The following is a 21,730-nucleotide window of genomic DNA, read 5'->3' as shown; positions in this document are numbered from 1 at the left end:
TCTGACGCTTAGGTCTCAAAGTCACTTCAAATGTGATGTGATCCCTAAAAAATTGATTTTGTAAATTTTGTTGGAAAAAATGAGAAATTGCTGAAAAACTTTAACCTTGCTAAATTCCTAACAAAAAAATTGTTTAAACAATGATAAATGATAAAGATGATGCTGATGTAAAGTAGATATGTGCTAGATGTTATTTATTAATGATTTTGTGTGATAAAGCTATGTTTTCAGAGCATAAAAAGTTAAAAACATTCCGGAATGTTCAAATTTTTTGTCAATTCTTTTGATATTTTCATAAATAAATACTAATCATATCCACCAAAACTTAGCACTACCATGAAGTACATCATGTCACAAAAAAGCATTCTGAGAATTACTGGGATATGTTGAAGCAATCCAGAGAAAATTGGCCTGTTCAGGAAGGCGAAAACAGGCTGGAGGGTGAAAGGGTTAATAGAATGTTTGAAATAGCATAAATGATTGCCCACGCATTGGAAATGTTTTAATTCTGAGTTTTCTCTTCTGTTCCAGATTTACCTTCACTATCACAATCTTCTGCTTTAGTTCTTCTTCACATCAGAAGACCTAGAGGAAAGAAGAAGCAATGGCCGTAATCAATCAAGAGATGGATTCAAGAATACTGCCAGAATTTAGAAAGGCCTGTTTTCCATTAATGATGATATGGGAGCGGATTAATCATGCATATACTTCGGATTCACCCCCAACGGACTGGGGGCTTCAAAAAGGGGGCTGTGGCTTTCAATACTGGGTTTTTAGATCTGATATTGAAAGCTATACTGTTTTTTGGAATACCAAAAATTCATACTGGAAAGTGAAAACTCCATTTGGACCTTGCTTATTTTTTCGTGGACCCAAGTTGATTGACACATCAGGCAAAGGATTGCAGATACCACCGTGTCTTTCAGTCGTTGCATCAGATAAAGATGTATTGATTCCTGCCATGTCTAAAGCTGTGAATAAAAAAATGTCAAAGATTGCCCGTTTTGTTGTAGGAACAGACATAACAAAATGATAATATATCAATAAGTTGTGTAACACTAAGTCTGCTTATATGTGAAAAATTGGTATGTAATATATGGGATGATCAGAGTGCTATATATTGCTTGGGAATTTGTTTCTTTAGATATAGTAAAATTTATCATTTTCACTGATCATTATTCTCCTCCTCATTTAATATCCTAGAAACTAGTGTATTGTTATATGCAGTTAAGATAGACTGGATTCACACACATCATTTAGAGCATTTTTAATGGCTATTTTTTTTTGCAAAAATGCCTTATCCAAAAGTTAAATGATACATTGTTCTACAGCAGGGGTTGGGAACCTATGGTTGGCTCTTTTGATGGCTGCAGACAAATCTTCTGGTTTGTAAGATGCACTTTTTCCCCCCAAAATGGGGGTACGTCATACAAACCACATATGGCTTACCAGGGTAGCAGTGGTGGCGCAGGGTCGGCGATACTACGGGCTCGTGGGGTGTCGCGGCAGCTGGCGTCATACATCTGCTTTTAATCTCCTGCAGTTGACAAGATCGACTTCAAGAAAATGGCCACGGAGGCGGCGCATGCACAGATAGGACTCCGCTGCTATTTTCTTGGAAGTCCATCGTATCAATCTGCGCACACGCCGCGGCCATTTTCTTGAAGTCGATCTCGTCAAATGTGGGAGATTCAAAGCAACACGTTGGCAGATCAATGGCGCCCACCACCGTGACACTCCAAGAGCCTGCAGCACTATCGCTGAACCTCCACACACTGACCCTCTTGAATGGCGACACTCCTCCTCCGTGCCCGCAACATTGCCTACCCTGCCTCTTGGGACCTTCTGAGCCGCTCGACCACCACCGCCGTCCCCCCCTGATGAATATGACTCTCATGGAACTACATTTTAAAATATGTGGCGTCCATGGCTATCTCAGCCAAAACGTTTCCTGAACCCCCTGCTCTACAGTCATGTTGGTTAAGAGACGAAAACATTTGAACGTAACAAATTTTTGCAGCCCTGAAAGCAAATATGATGCTTAAATTTGCTGATTTGCTCTAATTTTCAAGATCCACAGAAGTTTGTAATTACTTATACCATTCATGCAGGCTTATAGAAAAATTGTGTCTTTCTTTTCATCATCGTAATTGTATTGTTAGTAGCTTGTCTATTACATCATCTATTTAGTTTATTGTGCCTTCACTATTCTATCATCTTTAGCGTGACCAATCAAAAAAAATCAATTCAGCTCTGGCGACGTTGTACCACCTACTTTTATAAATGCTCTCTGTGTAAGGTGTACAGTTTTAGGATTTCTTAGCTTAGTTTCTTAGCATACTGCCATGTGTGTATACGTTTTTTTTCAGATTCTTGCATTAACATAGTGGATAGTTTTTGCTGCATATGCAGAAATATCACTTTTACGTCACAAATGTGAAATTTGACTCCCATGATAAGGAAAGCCTACAGCCTGTATTTTGGCTACAGAATAGGAGATCAGGACAAGAATTGGACTACACACATATACTGCAGTATATGTGTATCATATCTTACCTAGTTGCATGGGAAGAGGAAATCTATGCCTTATGCAGTCCCAATGATATGGAGAGAGACAACCAATCACACTTATCAATTACTATTTCTGAATAGTGCCCTTCATTAGGAAAGTAGTTTCAAGGAAGAAGTGGCCTTTACAGTATCTAAACATTTCATCTACAATACACCCAGTACCAGATACAGAAGAACTGCCAGTTCCAAAAGCATCAGAAACATTTTCAGTCTGGTCAAGTGAGGAATAAGAGAGTGCTTGATGTCATGAAGCATCGTTAGCAACCAAAACTGAATCACGCATTATAAGTAACTATGAATGGACCCGTGGAAGTTCGGCTTGGTGGATTCAGCCAAACTTTAAATTATGATCGGCTTGGGAACCGACCTTGATCTGAACCCCAATGCAAGTCACTAATTGGGCAGTTGAGGTCTCCACCCACATGCAGCCAGCCATAAACAGATAATTTACAGGGTCGGGTGGGTGCACACTACATGTGATCACTAGAGATGAGCGATGTTCGATTCGAACCATTCGCCAATTTCAAATTTGAGTGATTTCGGGCGATGTTCGAGTCGTTCGATGAACTCGAACGATTTGCTTCAAGTTTGGCAGTTCGAATTACCGTTCGATAACTGTTCGATCACCAAAAGCGTGGCTATTCACAGTAAGGCTATGTGCACACGCTGCACATCTGCATGCGTCCTGCGTCCTCAGCACAATCCCTCTTTCTTTCCTACTCACCGATCACAGGCGCGGCGCTGCGCGGCTGTCACAAAGCTCCGGCGGCTGTTCCTCTTTTGAAAATAGTTGCCGCTCATTATTCAATCTGTTATTCCCTGCCTTCCCCGCTCACCGGTGCCCATGATTGGTTGCAGTCAGACATGCCCCCACGAGTGACAGCTGTCTCACTGCAACCATTCACAGCCGCCAGCAGGCGGGTCTATATCGTGCAGTAAAATAAATTAAAGAAATAATAAAAAAAACAAAAAAAAAACTGCTGTTCCCCCCAATTTTGATACCAACCAAGATAAAGCCACATGGCTGGAGGCTGGTATTGTCAGGATGGGGAGCGCCACATTATGTGGAGCCTACCACTCTAACAATATCAGCCAGCAGCCGCCCGGAATTGCTGCATCCATTAGATGCGACAGTCCCGGGACTCTACCCGGCTCATCCCGAATTTCCCTGGTGCGGTGGCAAATGGGGTAATAAGGTTAGGTTAATCATGACAGGTGTCTCCCCGAGATACCTTCCATGATTAACCTGTAAGTGAAAGTAAATAAACACACACAACGAAAAATCCTTTATTTGGAATAAAAGACAAAAAAACCCCCTCATTTACCTCTTTATTAATCCCCCAACACCCATCCAGGTCCGAAGTAATCCACACAATGCTTTCAGCTCTGCTACATGAAGCTGACAGGGAGCGCCGTAGAACACGAGCGCTCTGTGTCAGCTCCACGCAGCAACTGAAGTGAGCCGCGCTGTCACCGGAGACTTCACTCAGGTAGTGCCTGCGTGTGTGCGAGGATGATGATGGGGGCGGTAGTGCATGTGTGTGCAGTGATAATGATGAGTGCCGTAGTGCTTGTGTGTGCGCGAGGATGATGATGGGGGCGGTAGTGCTTGTGTGTGCAGTGATGATAATGAGTGCGGTAGAGCCTACGTGTGTGCGAGGATGATGATGAGTGCGGTGATGAGGATAGGGGCGGTAGTGCCTGCGTGTCTCTCTCTCTCTTCCCTCTCTCTTCCTTCTCTCCCCTCTCTCTCCCTCTCTCTCTCTCTCTCTCTCCCTCTCTCCCTCTCTCCTCTATCTCTCTCTCCTCTCTCCTCTCCCTTCTCTCTGTATCCTATCTCCCTCTAATCTCTCCTCTCCCTCTCTCCCCTCTCTCTCTCTCTCTTCTCTCTCTGCTCTCTGCCTCGCCTCTCGGCCTCTCCTCTCTGCTCTCCTCTGCTCTCTTCTCTCTCTCTGCTTTTCGCTCTCCTCTTCGCGCTCCCTCTCTTCGCGCTCCCTCTCTTCGCGCTCCCTCTCTTCGCGCTCCCTCTCTTCGCGCTCTCTCTCTCTTCGTGCTCTCTTCGCGCTCTCTCTCTTCGCGCTCTCTCTTTGCGCTCTCTCTCTTCGCGCGCTCTCTCTCTTCGCGCTCTCTCTTCGCGCTCTCTCTCTTCACGCTCTCTCTCGTCGCGCTCTCTCTCGTCGCGCTCTCTCTCGTCGCGCTCTCTCTCGTCGCGCTCTCTCTCCCCGCGCTCTCTCTCTCTTCACGCTCTCTCTCTCTTCACGCTCTCTCTCTCTTCGCGCTCTCTCTCTCTTCGTGCTCGCTTTCTCTTCGCTCTCTCTTCGCGTGCTCTCTCTTCGCGTGCTCTCTCTCTTCGCGTGCTCTCTCTCTCTTCGCATGCTCTCTCTCTCTTCACGTGCTCTCTCTCTTCGCGCTCTCTCTTTGCGCTCTCTCTTCGCGCTCCCTCTCTCTTCGCGCTCTCTTCGTGCTCTCTTCGCTCTCTCTCGCTCTCTCTCTCCGCGCTCTCTCTTTGCGCTCTCTCTCTTCGCTCTCTTGCTCTCTCTTCACTCTCGCTCTCTCTTCGCTCTCTCTTTGCGCTCTCTCTTTGCGCTCTCTCCGCGCTCTCTCTCTCCGCGCTCTCTCTTCGCTCTCTTGCTCTCTCTTCGCGCTCCCTCTCTCTTCGCGCTCCCGCTCTCTTCGCGCTCTCTTCGCGCTCTCTTCGCGCTCTCTTCGCGCTCTCTTCGCGCTCTCTTCGCGCTCTCTCTTCGCGCTCTCTCTTCGCGCTCTGTCTCTTCGCGCTCTGTCTCTTCGCGCTCTCTCTCTTCGCGCTCTCTCTCTTCGCGCTCTCTCTCTCCGCTCTCTCTCTCTCCGCTCTCTCTCTCTTCGCTCTCTCTCTCTTCGCTCTCTCTCTCTTCGCTCTCTCTCTCTTCGCTCTCTCTCTCTTCGCTCTCTCTCTCTTCGCTCTCTCTCTGCTCTCTCTCTCTGCTCTCTCTCTCTGCTCTCTCTCTCTTTGCTCTCTCTCTCTTTGCTCTCTCTCTCTTTGCTCTCTCTCTCTTTGCTCTCTCTCTCTTTGCTCTCTCTCTCTTTGCTCTCTCTCTCTTTGCTCTCTCTCTCTTCGCTCTCTCTCTTTGCTCTCTCTCTCCGCTCTCTCTCTCTTTGCTCTCTCTCCGCTCTCTCTCTCTTCGCTCTCTCTCTTTGCTCTCTCTCTCCGCTCTCTCTCTTTGCTCTCTCTCTCCGCTCTCTCTCTTCACTCTCTCGCTCTCTTTTCGCTCTCTCTCTTCACTCTCTCGCTCTCTCTCTTCACTCTCTCGCTCTCTCTCTTCGCTCTCTCTTCGCTCTCTCTCTTAGCGCTCTCTCTCTCTTTGCGCGCTCTCTCTCTCTTCGTGCTCTCTTCGCGCTCTCTCTCTCCTCTCTCTTCACGCTCTCTCTCGCTCTCTTCGTGCTCTCCTGGCGATGATCAGCTGATGCGGTCACCTGACGGAATCAGCTGACACTATAAGTCAAGCTGTGAGGCCGGCTTAACGCTCGGCTAGCTAAACTATCAGCTGCTGCTGTCAGACAGGAGTCTGCACTGAAGTGTGTAGTTTGTTTATTTTTTTTTTTGCACTGATGCATCAGATGATTGTATAAAAGCCGTTTATACAATCAGCTGCTGTCATATGATTCAGGCCTTTGAACCTGACACATCATCTGATCGCTTTGCCTTCCAGCAAACCGATCAGATGATATTGGATCCGGATTGGACGGCGCTGGACCCTTGACCCAGGATTACTGTGGAGGGGGGGTTCTTTATTTCAATAAAGATGGAGTCACTAATTGTGTTGTGTTTTATTTCTGATAAAAATATTTTTTTGTGTGTTTTTTTTTATCTGTACTAGAAATTCATGGTGGCCATGTCTAATATTGGCGTGACACCATGAATTTCGGGCTTAGGGCCAGTTGATAATATACAGCTAGCCCTAACCCCATTATTACCCAGCCACCCGTCACCAGGGCAGCTGGAAGAGTTGAGTACAGCGCCAGATGATGGCGCTTCTATGAAAGCGCCATTTTTTGGGGCGGCTGTGGACTGCAATTTGCAGCAGAGGTGCCCAGAAAGCTCGGGCCAACCTGTGCTGCGGATTACAATCCCCAGCTGCCTAGTTGTACCTGACTGGACACGTCATTTTTTTTTTTTTATTATTTCATGAAATTCGTGCAATAATTACAAAAAAAAGGGCTTCCCTATATTTTTGGTTCCCAGCCGGGTACAAATAGGCAGCTGGGGGGTTGGGGGCAGCCCGTAGCTGCCTGCTGTACCTGGCTAGCATACAAAAATATGGCGAAGCCCACGTCATTTTTTTGGGGGGGCAAAAACCTCCTGCATACAGTCCTGGGTGGAGTATGCTGAGCCTTGTAGCTCTGCAGCTGCTGTCTGCTCTCCTGCATACACATAGAAGCGCCATCTGGCACTGTATCCAACTCTTCCAGCTGCCCTGCTGACGGGTGGCTCACTGGGTAATAAGGGTTAGTTCTCGCTTTTTTTTTTTTACTAGCTAGTATTAAGCCAGAGATTCTTAATGTCAAGCAAGTTTGACCCGGCCATTAAGAATCTCCAATGAAGGGTTAAAAAAAAGACACCACACAGAGAAAAAATACTTTAATAGAAATAAATACACAGATACACTTAGAGACTCCAAGTTTATTACTCCCTCTCACCCCTTCACGATCCTGGTCTTCTGTCTTCTTTCTCCTTCAACCCATGCAGCTCTGCTACATCAGACAGCACTGCATGGGAGGAAGACGCTGCTGCTCCCGTGCAATCTAATCACTCAGTGAGTGAGCAGAGGCTGTGGGTTGTAAGCGGTGATGTCACTGCTGCCACCATTGAAATAGTAATCTGACAGGCGGGTTACTATGGCAACGGTGATGTCCGATCACCTGATTCCCGTTGCCGGCATTCACCGGCTGTGGCATCCAGTCCTTGCATGTGGGATGACTCTGTAAAGAGCGCCGACATGCAGGAACGGGGAGCCAAGCATGTGCCCAAGCATCTCGACGGTACACGGAGATGCTCAAACGAGCACCGCGTATCAGAGAGATGCACTGACAGGACCTAGCATGATGTCTAGCCATGTGACCAGTCTGTAGCCAATGAGATAATACACACTTGACTTGTCACATGCTATGACGACGTCACAGAAGGTCCTATCATCAGTGCTGATTACCGGGAGGACGCAGCGATGATCAGAAGGAGAGCGGCGGGAGACAGAGTCTGCAGGACACGTCGCGGGGACTTGTAATCATAATGGCAATGTTTATTAACTGTATGTGTACATGTATAATGTGTTTGTATGTGTTTCTGTTTGCCTGCCATTGTTTTCAATGAGCTTCGAAGGTGTTCGTCAAACGTTCGCCGAACACACCCGCCGTTCAACGAACGGAACCGAACTCGAACACTAGGGGGGTGGCTCATCTCTAGTGATCACGCTTTTGTTATCCTTAGTGCATGCCGTTCAAACACTGCAAGCAGCTTACACTGGGCTGAGGATTGTGCAAGTGATGTTGATACGTAAAGCAGCTGAACTCTGAATCTGAACTCTGTTTTTTGTGTATAGTCTGTGTATGGTATGAACACCAAACACCAAAGCTCGGGTTCACTGATCTCTAATTATAACTAGTGATGGGCGGGCACTGAAATGCTCGGGTGCTCGTTACTTGAACCAAGCAATTTCTAATGCTCGAGTGCTCGTTTCGAGTAACAAGCATAATGGAAGTCAAAGGTAAACTTGAGAATTTTTCCGGGTGACTCCCCCGGGCTATGCATTGCTTTCCCCACCCATCAACAGTTCCGGCGTCTCTAGTTGCAGTCAGACAGAGCCCCCAGCCTGTGTGACGGCATGTCTTACTGCATCCTATCAGAGGCACTGTGTCTGAGTCTAGTTTGGTGTAAAAATAAAAAAAATTGGCGTAGGGTCCCATCATATTATGATACCCAGCACAGACAAAGCATATGTACTACCCGTGCAGCAGTCGGTCTGCTCGGAGCCGCGGGTTGCTGTGGCTCGAGGGTCTCTGGACCCGGGGCCTCGCGGCCACTCGAAAATAAAAGGGGGATCTATTTACAGGATATTAGTGTTCGTGACGCCACCCATGGTTCGCAGTAAGGGGAGTACCGCCACTGCCGAAGGGAGTACCCGGGGGAGATGTAGTGAGCAGCCAGATGAAAGTTCCCTCCATGGGTAGGGGAAGTGTGATGCCCAGGACTAGCCAGGGGGTCACAGATAGACCCTTGCACAACACCTGTCCCCCAAAAAGGTTCCATCAGTCACCAAAAACCCTGAGTCACCCCCATCTGTACCAGATGTCCACACCCAGGGGTGGAGTCAGGCAGTTGGCCATGCCCACCGAGGAGGATTGATGGGCGGTGAAAAACAGACAGTTCAGTTCAGTGCAGTACAGTAGTGACAGTTGAAGGGAGAGGAGAGTTGGAGGTGGAAGTGAGAGCAGAAAGTAGAAGTCTGTCAGGGCCTAGGTTGGAGCCTAGGGACCCTGTGGCCAGGAGACAGACGGTGGTTGCCATCTGCAGGAGGCCGGGAGTAGAACCGGCGGAACCGTCAAGGCACCGGGACAGGGTCGTAGCCCACCGGTACCGAATCGGGGAGTCAAACTGAAACCGGAGCCACCGCCCAGGCACCAAGATCCCACGGGCCAGCGCCTGCGGGCAAGAGGGATCCTCCGGCATCTGCAAGTCGGGGAGCGGACTACCGGTGTTCAGGCATAAGTAGTCACACAGCTAGCGGAGGTGCAGGGAAAAGACGACACCATCAACCTGAGTGAATCACGCAGCCGGCTGCGGGCACCGACCACCATCCCGTTTTTGGATTACCAGTGACTCAAGTGTGTTTCCTCTGAGTGAGTACACCAGTGCCCTCACGCACAGCGCCGCGCTACGCCGCCCTGCACCCTCTGGCAGCCTCATCACCCCAAGCGGGCCCCGGGTCCCACATCCCCTACCATGGAGGGGTCAACACCTAGCTGCGCCACAACATTGCACCCGGGAGCCCCCACCATCACCAGCAGCGGTGGTGCCAACAATCACCACGACCCGTGGGTGGCGTCACGAACAATCTCTATAGCGGCTCCGGCCGCGCACCCACCCGATCACCAAAACAAACCCCCTTTACAGAGCAACGTGACCCCCAGGTCTGGGGACGCTCGAGCCACTGACACACACCCGAGCCCGGACCCGAGCGGCTCGGCAGCAGCAGCCGAGCGTGGGGCAGTACAGAAGACCCCGGGACTCTGGATGGTGGAGGCGCAGGGAAACGTGATGCAGACTATGCAGCAGGCAGGACGCAGGGGGCGAAGCAGCGTACTCACTCAGGCCGTGTTGATGTTGGTGCAACCATTAAGTAGACTCTGACACAGGAGTAAAACCAAGTCTCTGGGTGCCGCTGACACTCTGGGGAGCCCGTCCGGGAATCCATTCCCGTTGGTATTGCTGATGGTCCTGACCTGTCTCCATGCACTGATGTTTAGACGTTTCTGAGTGACCCCTCGGCCTGAAGCTGTCGGGGTCCCACTCCCTATACTTAAATAGAGGAGCTGTGCTCTCGATGGCTGACACTTGGGATTTCAGTGGGCCGCATCAGTTGTAAAGCCCTATCCCCCTCGTTGTGTTGGTGCCTTCGATCTCTGAGCTTTTGGGGAAAGTTCATAAAGAGACTATCCTCCACAGGTTAATTATCAGGTTGCGTGAAGCTACTCCTTGATCTAAGGTCCAGTACCCCGCCGTGCTCGGTACCGGTCTGGTTACTAGATATTCCGGTACCAAACGTTCTCCAAAACTAAGTCTGGCACCTTTCTCCAATACCCTGCGACTGAGTCTCTGACTCCTCCGGTCCCAGACCACCATTTGACCTAGCCAAAGTCTCCCAGGGAGCTACAACTCCCCTAGCTGCTCACTCTCTGAGGGCTACTACTCAACTCTACCCCAACTGAAAACTGACTTCCCTCCAACCAGCCTGCCTGACCCCTAGGCGTGTGGCCCTATTCCAGCTAGACCACCCACTGGTGTGCCTGACAGGTGTTAGGATCAGGTGGACGGGTAGGCCCAGGAGGTGGATCCACTGGGCTGAACACCTCACCGAGGGCAAGGTGCCCGGTAGCCGGAGCACTACGGGTAGAAGGACAGTCCGTTCAGAGGAGTGGAGTGAAGAAGTCCCTGGGACTACGGAGTCTCTGAAGGTAGTCCGGGTGATGGAGCTCAGGTTCGGAGGCCGAGATGATGTTAGGCAGAGTCCAGGACCAGCGGAGCGAGGAGGTGGGTCACCACACGGATCCGGGGATCGGAGATGGTAGGGACTGACGGGATGGCAGACAGTCACCGTTCGGGGTTCGGGAATCGTCAGGACCGGTTGGCGTGACAGGAGCGACTCTACAAGAGAGATAGGTAAGTATAGCACAAGACACAGGGAGACCTGACTCCTAGCTTAGCAAACACGAAGAACAGGCCCCGCCCACTTGGAAAGGATCCCCCTATATACCCTGTACCTGATTCTTCAATATCCTGTTGGAGGACACTGGCCCTTTAAGAGAGGGTCAATGACCGCGCGCGCGCCCTAATGCGCATGCGCGAGGCCCGGGTGCCAGAAGCCAGAGCAGGGAGCGGTGCACAGGAGGCAGGAGTGCCGGACTGGCTCAGCATTGCCGATGGGCGCCGGGAGCGGGGACCGGGCTGCCTGGAGACCGCAGGTGATGGGGCATGAAGGCTGTGGAGCGGGGGACCGGGAAGCCTGGCACGGGAGCGGCGGAGCGTGACCTGAGAGCGGGGAAGCGTGGCAGGGGAGCCGGTGAGCAAGGCAGGGGAGCCGGGGAGCATGGCAGGGGAGCCGGGGAGCATGGCAGAGGAGCCGGGGAGCGTGACAGTACCCCCTCCCCCACGCCCCCCTCCCCGCAACCGGGACAGGAAGGCACGTATTAGAGGAGTACCCACATTCTCCCGGGGTTCCCAGGACCTATCCTCAGGACCATACCCCGCCCAGTCCACCAGGAAGAACTGTCGGCCCCGTACGGTCTTCATGGCCACGATATCCCTTACCGCATAGATGTCATCATCAGCAATAGGAGGAGGAGCAGAACTGGCAGCAGCGGAGAAGTGACCAAGGACAACTGGCTTGAGCAGGGAGACGTGGAAGGAGTTGGGTATTCTCATCGTGGCCGGGAGCTGCAGCTTGTAGGAGACCTCATTTATTTTGCCGATGACTTTAAACGGCCCGATGTAGCGAGGACCCAGCTTGTATGATGGCAGCTTCAATCGGACGTACTTGGAAGCAAGCCAGACCAGATCTCCTGGAGAGAAACACGGAGGATCCAGACGCCTCTTGTCTGCGTGTCTCTTCATCCACAGGGAAGCACGTCCAAGGGACGTCTTGACAGAGTCCCAAATTGTAGTAAAGTCACGGACTACAGCATCAGCAGCAGGGACATCCGAGGAAGAAGATACAGGTAATGGGACGGAAGGCTGAAGTCCATAAACGACATGGAAGGGAGAGCTGGAGGAGGACTCACTGATATGATGGTTATGGGAGAATTCAGCCCAAGGAAGGAGCGTGGACCAGTCGTCGTGATGGGTGTTAACGTAGTGACGCAAGAAGGAGGTCAGGATCTGATTGACTCGTTCCACTTGGCCATTCGACTGAGGATAGTAGGCTGAAGAAAAGTCCAGAGCCACTCCCAGATGTTTGCAGAGGGCCCTCCAGAAGCGGGAGGTAAACTGAGTTCCTCTGTCGGACACAATGTGTGATGGAAAGCCATGCAACCGGAAGATGTGCTGTATGTAGGCGTCAGCGAGTTCCTGGGCAGAGGGCAGTCCAGTCATAGGGACGAAATGAGCCATTTTGGAGAACCGATCCACCACGACCCATATGACTGTGTGTCCGGCGGACAAGGGCAAGTCTGTAATAAAGTCCATCGCAATGTGTTGCCACGGAACGGAGGGGATTGGCAGTGGCAGAAGGCGACCATATGGCAGGTGTTTGGGCGTCTTGTTCTGGGCACAAGAGGAGCAGGCTGAGACAAAAGACGCGACATCCGTGCGAAGGGATGGCCACCAATAGTGACGTACAATTGTACTCCATGTTCTCTTCTGACCAGCATGGCCGGCTGTTTTCGAGGCATGGCCCCAATGCAACACTTTTTGTCTGTCAGGCTCAGAGACATAGGTCTTCCCGGGCGGTGTCTGGGCCAGAGTGACAGGGGCCACTGGAATGATTTTACTTGGGCAGATGATGTCTCCTCCTCCTGTTCCATGGGTACGAATGACCTGGACAAGGCATCTGCTCGCACATTCTTATCCGCGGGCCGAAAATGGAGCTGAAAATCGAACCTGGCAAAGAACAAGGACCACCTGGCTTGTCGTGGGTTCAGTCGCTGAGCAGACCGCAGGTATTCCAGGTTCTTGTGGTCCATGTAAATGATCACGGGGTACACTGTTCCCTCCAGAAGGTAGCGCCATTCCTCCAGAGCCAGTTTGACTGCTAATAGCTCTCGGTCACCGATGGTGTAGTTGCGTTCAGGCGCTGAGAAGCTCTTGGAGAAGAAACCGCAAGTAACCATCTTCCCGGAGGAGGACTTCTGCATGAGCACTGCTCCGGCTCCCGAGGAGGAGGCATCCACCTCCAAGGTGAACTTTCGGTTTAACTCAGGACGGTGGAGCACAGGAGAGGAAGCAAAGGCCTGTTTGAGGGAGCCAAACGAGGTGTCGGCCGCAGGTGACCAGTCCTTTGGATTAGCCCCCTTCTTGGTCAAGGCGGAGAGAGGCACAGTCAGGGCAGAGAAGTGAGGGATGAACTGGCGGTAATAGTTTGCAAATCCAAGAAACAGTTGGATTGCCTTCAGTCCGGAAGGAGGGGGCCAGTTGAGAATGGAAGAGACCTTCTCTGGGTCCATCTGCAGACCGGTATCGGAGATCACGTAACCCAGGAAGGGAAGAGAAGATTGCTCGAAGACACGCTTCTCGTACTTGGCGTACAGACGGTTCTCTCTCAGTCTTTGTAGTACCAGCTGCACGTTCTCTCTGTGGGTCTGGAGGTCCGGAGAGAAGACCAGGATGTCATCCAGATATACCACCACACAGACGTAGAGAAGGTCCCGGAACACGTCGTTCACCAATTCTTGAAAGACTGCTGGTGCGTTACACAGGCCGAAGGGCATCACACAATACTCGTAGTGCCCATCGCGAGTATTGAATGCAGTCTTCCATTCGTCCCCAGAGCAGATGCGGACCAGGTTGTAGGCACCCGAAGATCCAACTTGGTAAACACACGAGCTCCTCTAAGCCGATCAAACAATTCGGGGATGAGCGGCAGGGGGTATTTATTTTTTACGGTGATTTGGTTCAATCCCCGGTAGTCAATGCATGGGCGCAGGTCGCCCTCTTTCTTCTTAACGAAGAAGAAGCCTGCTTCAGCAGGAGAGGAAGATCTCCGGATGAATCCCCTTGCCAGGTTCTCAGTGATGTAGGCAGACATGGCCCTTGTTTCAGCAGGGGACAAAGGATATATCCGTCCTCGAGGTGGTGTAGTTCCCGGGAGTAGGTCGATGGCACAGTCGTAAGGACGATGTGGCGGCAGTACCTCTGACTCCTTCTTATCAAAGACGTCCGCGAAGGACCAATAGGCCGAAGGCAGTCCTGGTAGGGACTCCGGAACCGGAGGTCGTCGGATGGGTTGTATAGACTTCAGGCAGTTCTCGTGGCAAGAGGAGCCCCATCGGGTAATTTCACCAGTACGCCAGCTGACCGACGGTTCGTGTGTCCGTAACTAGGGGAGTCCCAGCAGGATTTGATGAGACATGTGTGGGAGGACGTAGAGAGTGATGTTCTCGGTGTGCAGGGCACAGATACGTAGTTCTACTGGCTTGGTGATCCACGAGATGGTGTCAGAGAGGGGTCTCCCATCTACAGAGGCAATCACAAGGGGTTTGTCGAGTGGAGTAACCGGCACCTGGTACTTGTCCACCGTGGCCTGCTGGATGAAATTGCCTGCTGCCCCGGAATCGAGGTACGCCTCGGCCGTGAACCGCGTCTCTCCCGTTGTCACTTGAACAGTCCACGTAACCGGGTCTGAGAGAGTCCCCGCACCTAGGGTGGCCTCTCCTACCAACCCTAGGCTTTGGAGTTTCCCGGCCTCTCTGGACAGGAACGTAGCAGGTGTGTGCCCTCTCCGCAGTAGAAGCAGAGACCCTTAGCGAGCCGTTCTGCTCGGCGTTGTTCGGACTGTCTCAGACGGTCAATCTGCATGGGTTCGTGGACAGAGACACCAGACGATGCCGACTGAGGTACGACGGGCTTCTGCGGAGGCGAGGAATGCCGCATCGGATGTCTCTCGCGGGACACCTCTTTGGATTGTTCCTGGAATCTGAGGTCCACGCGGGTGGCTAGTGCAATTAGGGCATCCAGAGTGGAAGGAACATCGCGGCCTGCCAGCTCGTCCTTAATACGACTGGAGAGTCCTTCCCAGAAGGTGGCGGTGAGGGCTTCATTGTTCCACCCCAATTCTGAGGCCAAGGTGCGAAAGCGGATGGCATATTGCCCCACTGTCATGGTCCCCTGACGTAGCCTGAGGAGTGATGAGGCGGACGCGGCGGCACATCCGGGTCAAAGTTGGTTCTAAACGCCTGCAGGAAGTCCTGGATGTCAGCAGTTACAGGGTCCTCCCTCTCCCACAAGGGGTTCATTCAGGCCAGTGCCTCACCCTCCAGATGGGACATCACAAACGCCACCTTGGCTTGGTCGGAGGCAAACAGGTGCGGAAGCAGCTTAAAGTGGAGGGAGCACTGATTCAAGAATCCTCTGCAGGTCTTAGGATCTCCGGCATAGCGGGGTGGAGAGGCCAGGCGGAGTTTAGAAGCTTCCGAGGTAGCCGCCACGGGAACTGTGGCCGTAGGCCGTGTTGTAGAAGCCTGAGATGTCAGGGACGTAGCGGTTGCTTGCAGAGTGTTCAGGCGGGTATCCACCGAGGACATGAAGGCCAGCATGCGGGACTGGGTCTCGCGCTGTCGTCCGAGTTCCTGCTGCAAGTTGCCCAGCTGGGCCGCTAGTGCTTCGGCGGGATCCATGGCCTGTTCTTACTGTTAGGATCAGGTGGACGGGTAGGCCCAGGAGGTGGATCCACTGGGCTGAACACCTCACTGAGGGAAAGGTGCCCGGTAGCTGGAGCACTACGGGTAGAAGGACAGTCCGTTCAGAGGAGTGGAGTGAAGAAGTCCCTGGGACTACGGAGTCTCTGAAGGTAGTCCGGGTGACGGAGCTCAGGTTCGGAGGCCGAGATGATGTTAGGCAGAGTCCGGAACCAGCGGAGCGAGGAGGTGGATCACCACACGGATCCGGGGATCGGAGATGGTAGGGACTGACGGGATGGCAGACAGTCACCGTTCGGGGTTCGGGAATCGTCAGGACCGGTTGGCGTGACAGGAGAGATAGGTAAGTATAGCACAAGACACAGGGAGACCTGACTCCTAGCTTAGCAAACACGAAGAACAGGCCCCGCCCACTTGGAAAGGATCCCCCTATATACCCTGTACCTGATTCTTCAATATCCTGTTGGAGGACACTGGCCCTTTAAGAGAGGGTCAATGACCGCGCGCGCGCCCTAATGCGCATGCGCGAGGCCCGGGTGCCAGAAGCCAGAGCAGGGAGCGGTGCACAGGAGGCAGGAGTGCCGGAGTGGCTCAGCGTTGCCGATGGGCGCCGGGAGCGGGAACCGGGCTGCCTGGAGACCGCAGGTGATGGGGCATGAAGGCTGTGGAGCGGGGGACCGGGAAGCCTGGCACGGGAGCGGCGGAGCGTGACCTGAGAGCGGGGAAGCGTGGCAGGGGAGCCGGTGAGCAAGGCAGGGGAGCCGGGGAGCATGGCAGGGGAGCCGGGGAGCATGGCAGGGGAGCCGGGGAGCATGGCAGGGGAGCCGGGGAGCGTGACAACAGGGTGTGGTGTGAGGTGACTAGGATTTCAATACTGATGGAAGCAATACCAATAGTTAGGATCCCAGAACCATGGAGTGTGAGTTCTGCACCATAAGGAAAGAAGTACAGTTCCCTGTGACACCCTGATAAGATCAGGGTCGTCACACATAGGGCTACAAGCTGCAGCCGGCAGCTGTGCGCTTAACTTGGCTGTGTATCAAAATAAGAGGGACCACATGCATTGTTTTTATTATTTAAATAAATAATTTAAAAAAGACAGCATGTGGGTCCCCCCAATTTTTACCCAGCCGTGCATGATAAAGCTGACAGCTGGGAGCTGATATTATCAGCTATTTATTTGCCCCCCCCAGCCTAAAACTAGCAGCCTGCAGCCACTTAGGATTATCGCATCTATTTGGTGAATTTTACCCTGTTTATCCCGATTACCCTCCTGCGGTGGAAATCAGGGCAATAAGAGGTTAATGACAGCTCACAGCTGCCACTAAGCCGTAGATTAGTAATGGGAGGGTCTATAATTCCCCCCATTACTAATACTAATCGCCAAGATAAGCGCATGGCTTGGGGCTGTAGCCATATTTTTTATCTGTGCTGGGGATCATAATATGGGGGGACCCTATGCCAATTTTATTATTTTTTACATCAATCTAGATGCAGACACAGAGTCTCTGGTTGCAGTCAGTCAGACACGCTGTCACACAGGCTGAGGGCACTGTCTGACTGAAATCAATCAGAGACACCGGCACTGATGGTGGGCGGGGAAAGCAATGCATATGCATGAAAAATAAAGAGCGGCCCTAGAAGTAGAGTGAGTGGCCTGTAAGCAGTGTACAGTGCACAGAGATCAGTAAGTATACAATGCTTGCTTTATTCTCATTTTCTTTGATTTTTTTATTACCGGGATGGCCGTACCTGGATAGTTCCCTGGAGTTCCCTGAGAACTCCGGGTCTGGGGGTCAGTGTTGGAGTTCTTTTGAACCCGCTCAGATCTGGATTTTTAAAGTTTGGGTCTGCCATCACTACTTATGTGCCTCTTGAAATTTGCATGTTGACAGGTTAAAAGAAGCCATAAATGGAAAGGTAAAGAGCTCCTTGGAGTGTCCAAGCAGAGTCACCATCAGGGCATGACTGCCCTTACTGTAGTTTGGGGCCCAGAGAGCGAGAGAGTATGGGGCCCATCTATGTGATTGGTGCAGAGCAGGAGAAGAAGCTTACTGAGAGCTGAACTGAGGCTGTACCAACTGAGCATCTGAAGGACTTTCTGCACTCAGGACCTGTGACTGATCGGGTGCCTGATCACATGACAGGAAAGGTGAATTGGAAGGTCCTGAAGCTGCTCAACTGCTTCAGCCTCCTTGCAAAACTCAGCGGCTTCTTTCCTCTTCTGTACCCCAATCATGAACTGCAAGAATATAATGTATAGTGTGTGTAAGTAAGTTTGTCTGTAACAGACCTGGGTGTGCCTATATGTGCAGGTAGCAGAGCTGGGTTTGATTATGAGCAATGTAGTATGCATGTAGCAGAGCTGTGTTTTCTATATGTGCATGTAGTGTGCATGTCTATATGAGAATGTAGCAGAGCCATGTAGATCTATTGACATGTAGCAGAGCAGTGTATGTATATGGGAATGGAGCAGAACCATTTATAGAACCATGTATGTCTATCAGAATGTAGCAGAGCTGTGTATATCTATGGGTATGTAGCAGAGCCGTGTATGTCTAATGGCATGTAGCAGAGCCCTGAATTTCTAGGGCATGTATTAAAGCTGTATACAGTCATATGAAAAAGTTTGGGCACCCCTATTAATGTTAACTAGTGATGAGCGAGTATGCTTGTTACTACTCGGTATTCGCACGAGTATCACTGTACTCGGACTACTCGGCGGGTACCGAGTAATTTCGCGATACTCGTGCTGTACTCGTGGTCTTCATCCCTGCATGTTGGCGCTCTTTTGAGAGCCAGCCCTCATGCTGGGATTGGCTGGCAGACCACTGCAATGCCACAGCCCTGTTAGTTGTGGAATTGCAGTGATTGGCCGGCCCGCACAGCGTGACCGAGCCTTTATACCGGCGGGCGCGCTGTGCTCTGCACACAGCCATCTCATATTCCCTGCTTTCTCCGCCCACAGGCGCCTATGATTGGTTGCAGTGAGACACGCCCCCACGCTGAGTGACAGGTGTCTCACTGCACCCAATCACAGCAGCCGGTGGGCGTGTCTATACTGTGCAGTAAAATAAATAAATAATTAAAAAAAACGGCGTGTGGTCCCCCCAATTTTAATACCAGCCAGATAAAGCCATACAGCTAAAGGCTGGTATTCTCAGGATGGGGAGCCCCACGTTATGGGAAGCCCTCCAGCCTAACAATATCAGTCAGCAGCCGCCCAGAATTGCCGCATACATTAGATGCGACAGTTCTGGGACTGTACCCGGCTCTTCCCGATTTACCCTAGTGCATTGGCAAATCGGGGTAATAAGGAGTTAATGGCAGCCCATAGCTGCCACTAAATCCTAGATTAATCATGTCAGGCGTCTCCCCGAGATACCTTCCATGATTAATCTGTAAATTACAGTTAAAAAACACACACACCCGAAAAATCCTTTATTAGAAATAAAAAACAATAACAAAGTCCCTCATCACCAATTTATTAACCCCGACAAAGCCCTCCATGTCCGGCGTAATCCACGGACCTCTAGCGTCGCGTCCAGCTCTGCTGCATGCAGGTGACAGGAGCTGCAGAATACACCGCCGCTCATGTCAGCTTCACACAGCAACTGAGGTGAGTATAGCGATCAGCTGCTGTCAGTAAGGTAACTCACAGCCACCGCTGGATCCAGCAGTGCCGCGATTAACCTCAGTGACAGCTCAGCTGATCACGCTACTCACCTCAGTTGCTGCGTGGAGCTGACCGGAGCGGCGGTGAGTAGCGCGATCAGCTGAGCTGTCACTGAGGTTACCCGCGGCCACCGCTGGATCCAGTGACAGCGGGTAACCTCAGTGACAGCTCAGCTGATCGCGCGGCTGTCTTCAGTTGCTGTGTGAAGCTGACAGGAGCAGCGATGTATTCTGCAGCTCCTGTCACCTCCATGCAGCAGAGCTGGACGCGACGCTGGAGGACTGTGGAGTACGCCGGACATGGAGGGTTTGTCGGGGTTAATAAATTGGTGATGAGGGACTTTGTTAGTGTTTTTTATTTCTAATAAAGGATTTTTTCGGGTGTGTGTGTTTTTTAACTGTAATTTACAGATTAATCATGGAAGGAATCTTGGGGAGATGCCTGACATGATTAATCTAGGATTTAGTGGCAGCTATGGGCTGCCATTAACTCCTTATTACCCCGATTTGCCAACGCACTAGGGTAAATCGGGAAGAGCCGGGTACAGTCCCAGAACTGTCGCATATAATGTATGCGGCAATTCTGGGCGGCTGCTGACTGATATTGTTAGGTTGGGGGGCTCCCCATAACGTGGGGCTCCCCATCCTGAGAAAACCAGCCTTCAGCCGTATGGCTTTATCTGGCTGGTATTAAAATTGGGGGGACCGCACGCCGTTTTTTTAAATTATTTAATTATTTATTTCACTGCACAGTATACACACACCCACCGGCTGCTGTGTTTGGGTGCAGTGAGACACCTGTCACTCAGCGTGGGGGCGTGTCTCATTGCAACCAATCATAGGCGCCGAAAAGCAGGAAAGCAGGGAATACGAGATTGTTTAATGAGCGGCCGGCTTTTTCAAAAGAGGAAAAGCCGCCGGAGTTTAGTGAACAGCTGTGCAGCGCCGTGGCAGTGATCGGGGAACGGTAAGTAAGAGAGAGGGGTGAGACTGACCGACAGACTGTGAGAGGGGGACAGACAAGACAGAGAGAGACAGACAGAGCGAGACCGACCGACGGGAGATAGAATGAAAAAAAAATGACCGACATCGCTAGTAAAAAGCACAAAACGTGCGTTTTGGACTTCGGAGTGCCACACAATGTTTTACGTAAAATCTTTCATGTATTAATCTCAAAAAGTAACATACACCAGCTCTATCTCATTATTGGGTATGTGCCCTTAACATTTCCGCCATGAAAATTCATTTTGGTGTCATTTTTTAAGGTTTTCTGGTGAGTCCGTAAAAATGGCGTAAAACTCGGACAAAATTGTTCACAGCTGTGACTTTTGAGTGATAAATGCTTCAAGGGGTCTTCCCCATGCTGTTGCCATGTCATTTGAGCACTCTTCTGAGACTTTTGTGACATTTTTAGGGTTTCTACATGCTGCCGGGGGTCATTTCAGAAAAATACTCGGGTCTCCCATAGGATAACATTGAGCTCGGTGCTCGGGCCGAGTACACGAGTATCTTGGGATGCTCGGCCCGAGCCTCGAGCACCCGAGCTTTTTGGTACTCGCTCATCACTAATGTTAACCTTTTTTCTTTATAACAATTTGGGTTTTTGCAACAGCTATTTCAGTTTCATATATCTAATAACTGATGGACTGAGTAATATTTCTGAATCGAAATGAGGTTTATTGTACTAACAGAAAATGTGCAATCTGCATGTAAACTAAATTTGACAGGTGCATAAGTAGGGGCACCTCAACATAAAAGTGACATTAATATTTTGTAGATCCTCCTTTTGCAAAAATCACAGCCTCCAGTCGCTTTCTGTAGCTTTTAATGAGTTCCTGGATGAAGGTATTTTTGACCATTCCTGTTTACAAAACAATTCCAGTTCAGTTTAGTTTGATGGTGGTCGCCGAGCATGGACAGCCCGCTTCAAATCATTGCACAGATGTTCAATGATATTCAGGTCTGGGGACTGGGGTGGCCATTCCAGAACATTGTAATTGTTCCTCTGCATGAATGCCTGAGTAGATTTGGAGCGGTGTTTTTGTCTTGCTGAAATATCCACCCCCTGCGTAACTTCAACTTCATCACTGATTCTTGCACATTATTGTCAAAAATCTGCTGATACTGAGTTGAATCCATGCGACCCTCAACTTTAACAAGATTCCAGGTGCCGGCATTGGCCACACAGCCCCAAAGCATGATGAAACCTCCACCAAATTTTACTGTGGGTAGCAAGTGCTTTTCTTGGAATGCCATGTTTTTTTGCCTCCATGCATAAAGCCTTTTTGTATGACCAAACAACTCAATCTTTGTTTCATCAGTCCACAGGACCTTCTTCCAAAATGTAACTGGCTTGTCCAAATGTGCTTTTGCATACCTCAGGTGA

The 21,730-nt window shown here is 50.8% G+C and overlaps 2 long non-coding RNA genes across 2 annotated transcripts in view; one reads left to right on the top strand and one right to left on the bottom strand.

The window, feature by feature from the left end:
• Window positions 1–1,172, top strand: part of LOC142245949 (uncharacterized) — a 48,626-nt gene extending 47,454 nt beyond the window's left edge. The window contains exon 3 of the long non-coding RNA XR_012724828.1: window positions 532–1,172. This is a non-coding gene — a long non-coding RNA (uncharacterized LOC142245949). The remainder of the gene's footprint in view (window positions 1–531) is intronic.
• Window positions 361–21,730, bottom strand: part of LOC142245950 (uncharacterized) — a 104,520-nt gene continuing 83,150 nt past the window's right edge. Inside the window, exon 3 of the long non-coding RNA XR_012724829.1 lies at window positions 361–585. This is a non-coding gene — a long non-coding RNA (uncharacterized LOC142245950). The remainder of the gene's footprint in view (window positions 586–21,730) is intronic.

Source organism: Anomaloglossus baeobatrachus, chromosome 7 (genome assembly GCF_048569485.1).
Source record: "Anomaloglossus baeobatrachus isolate aAnoBae1 chromosome 7, aAnoBae1.hap1, whole genome shotgun sequence".
NCBI classification, from domain to species: Eukaryota; Metazoa; Chordata; class Amphibia; order Anura; family Aromobatidae; genus Anomaloglossus; species Anomaloglossus baeobatrachus.
This window is presented reverse-complemented; position numbering and strand designations above follow the sequence as displayed.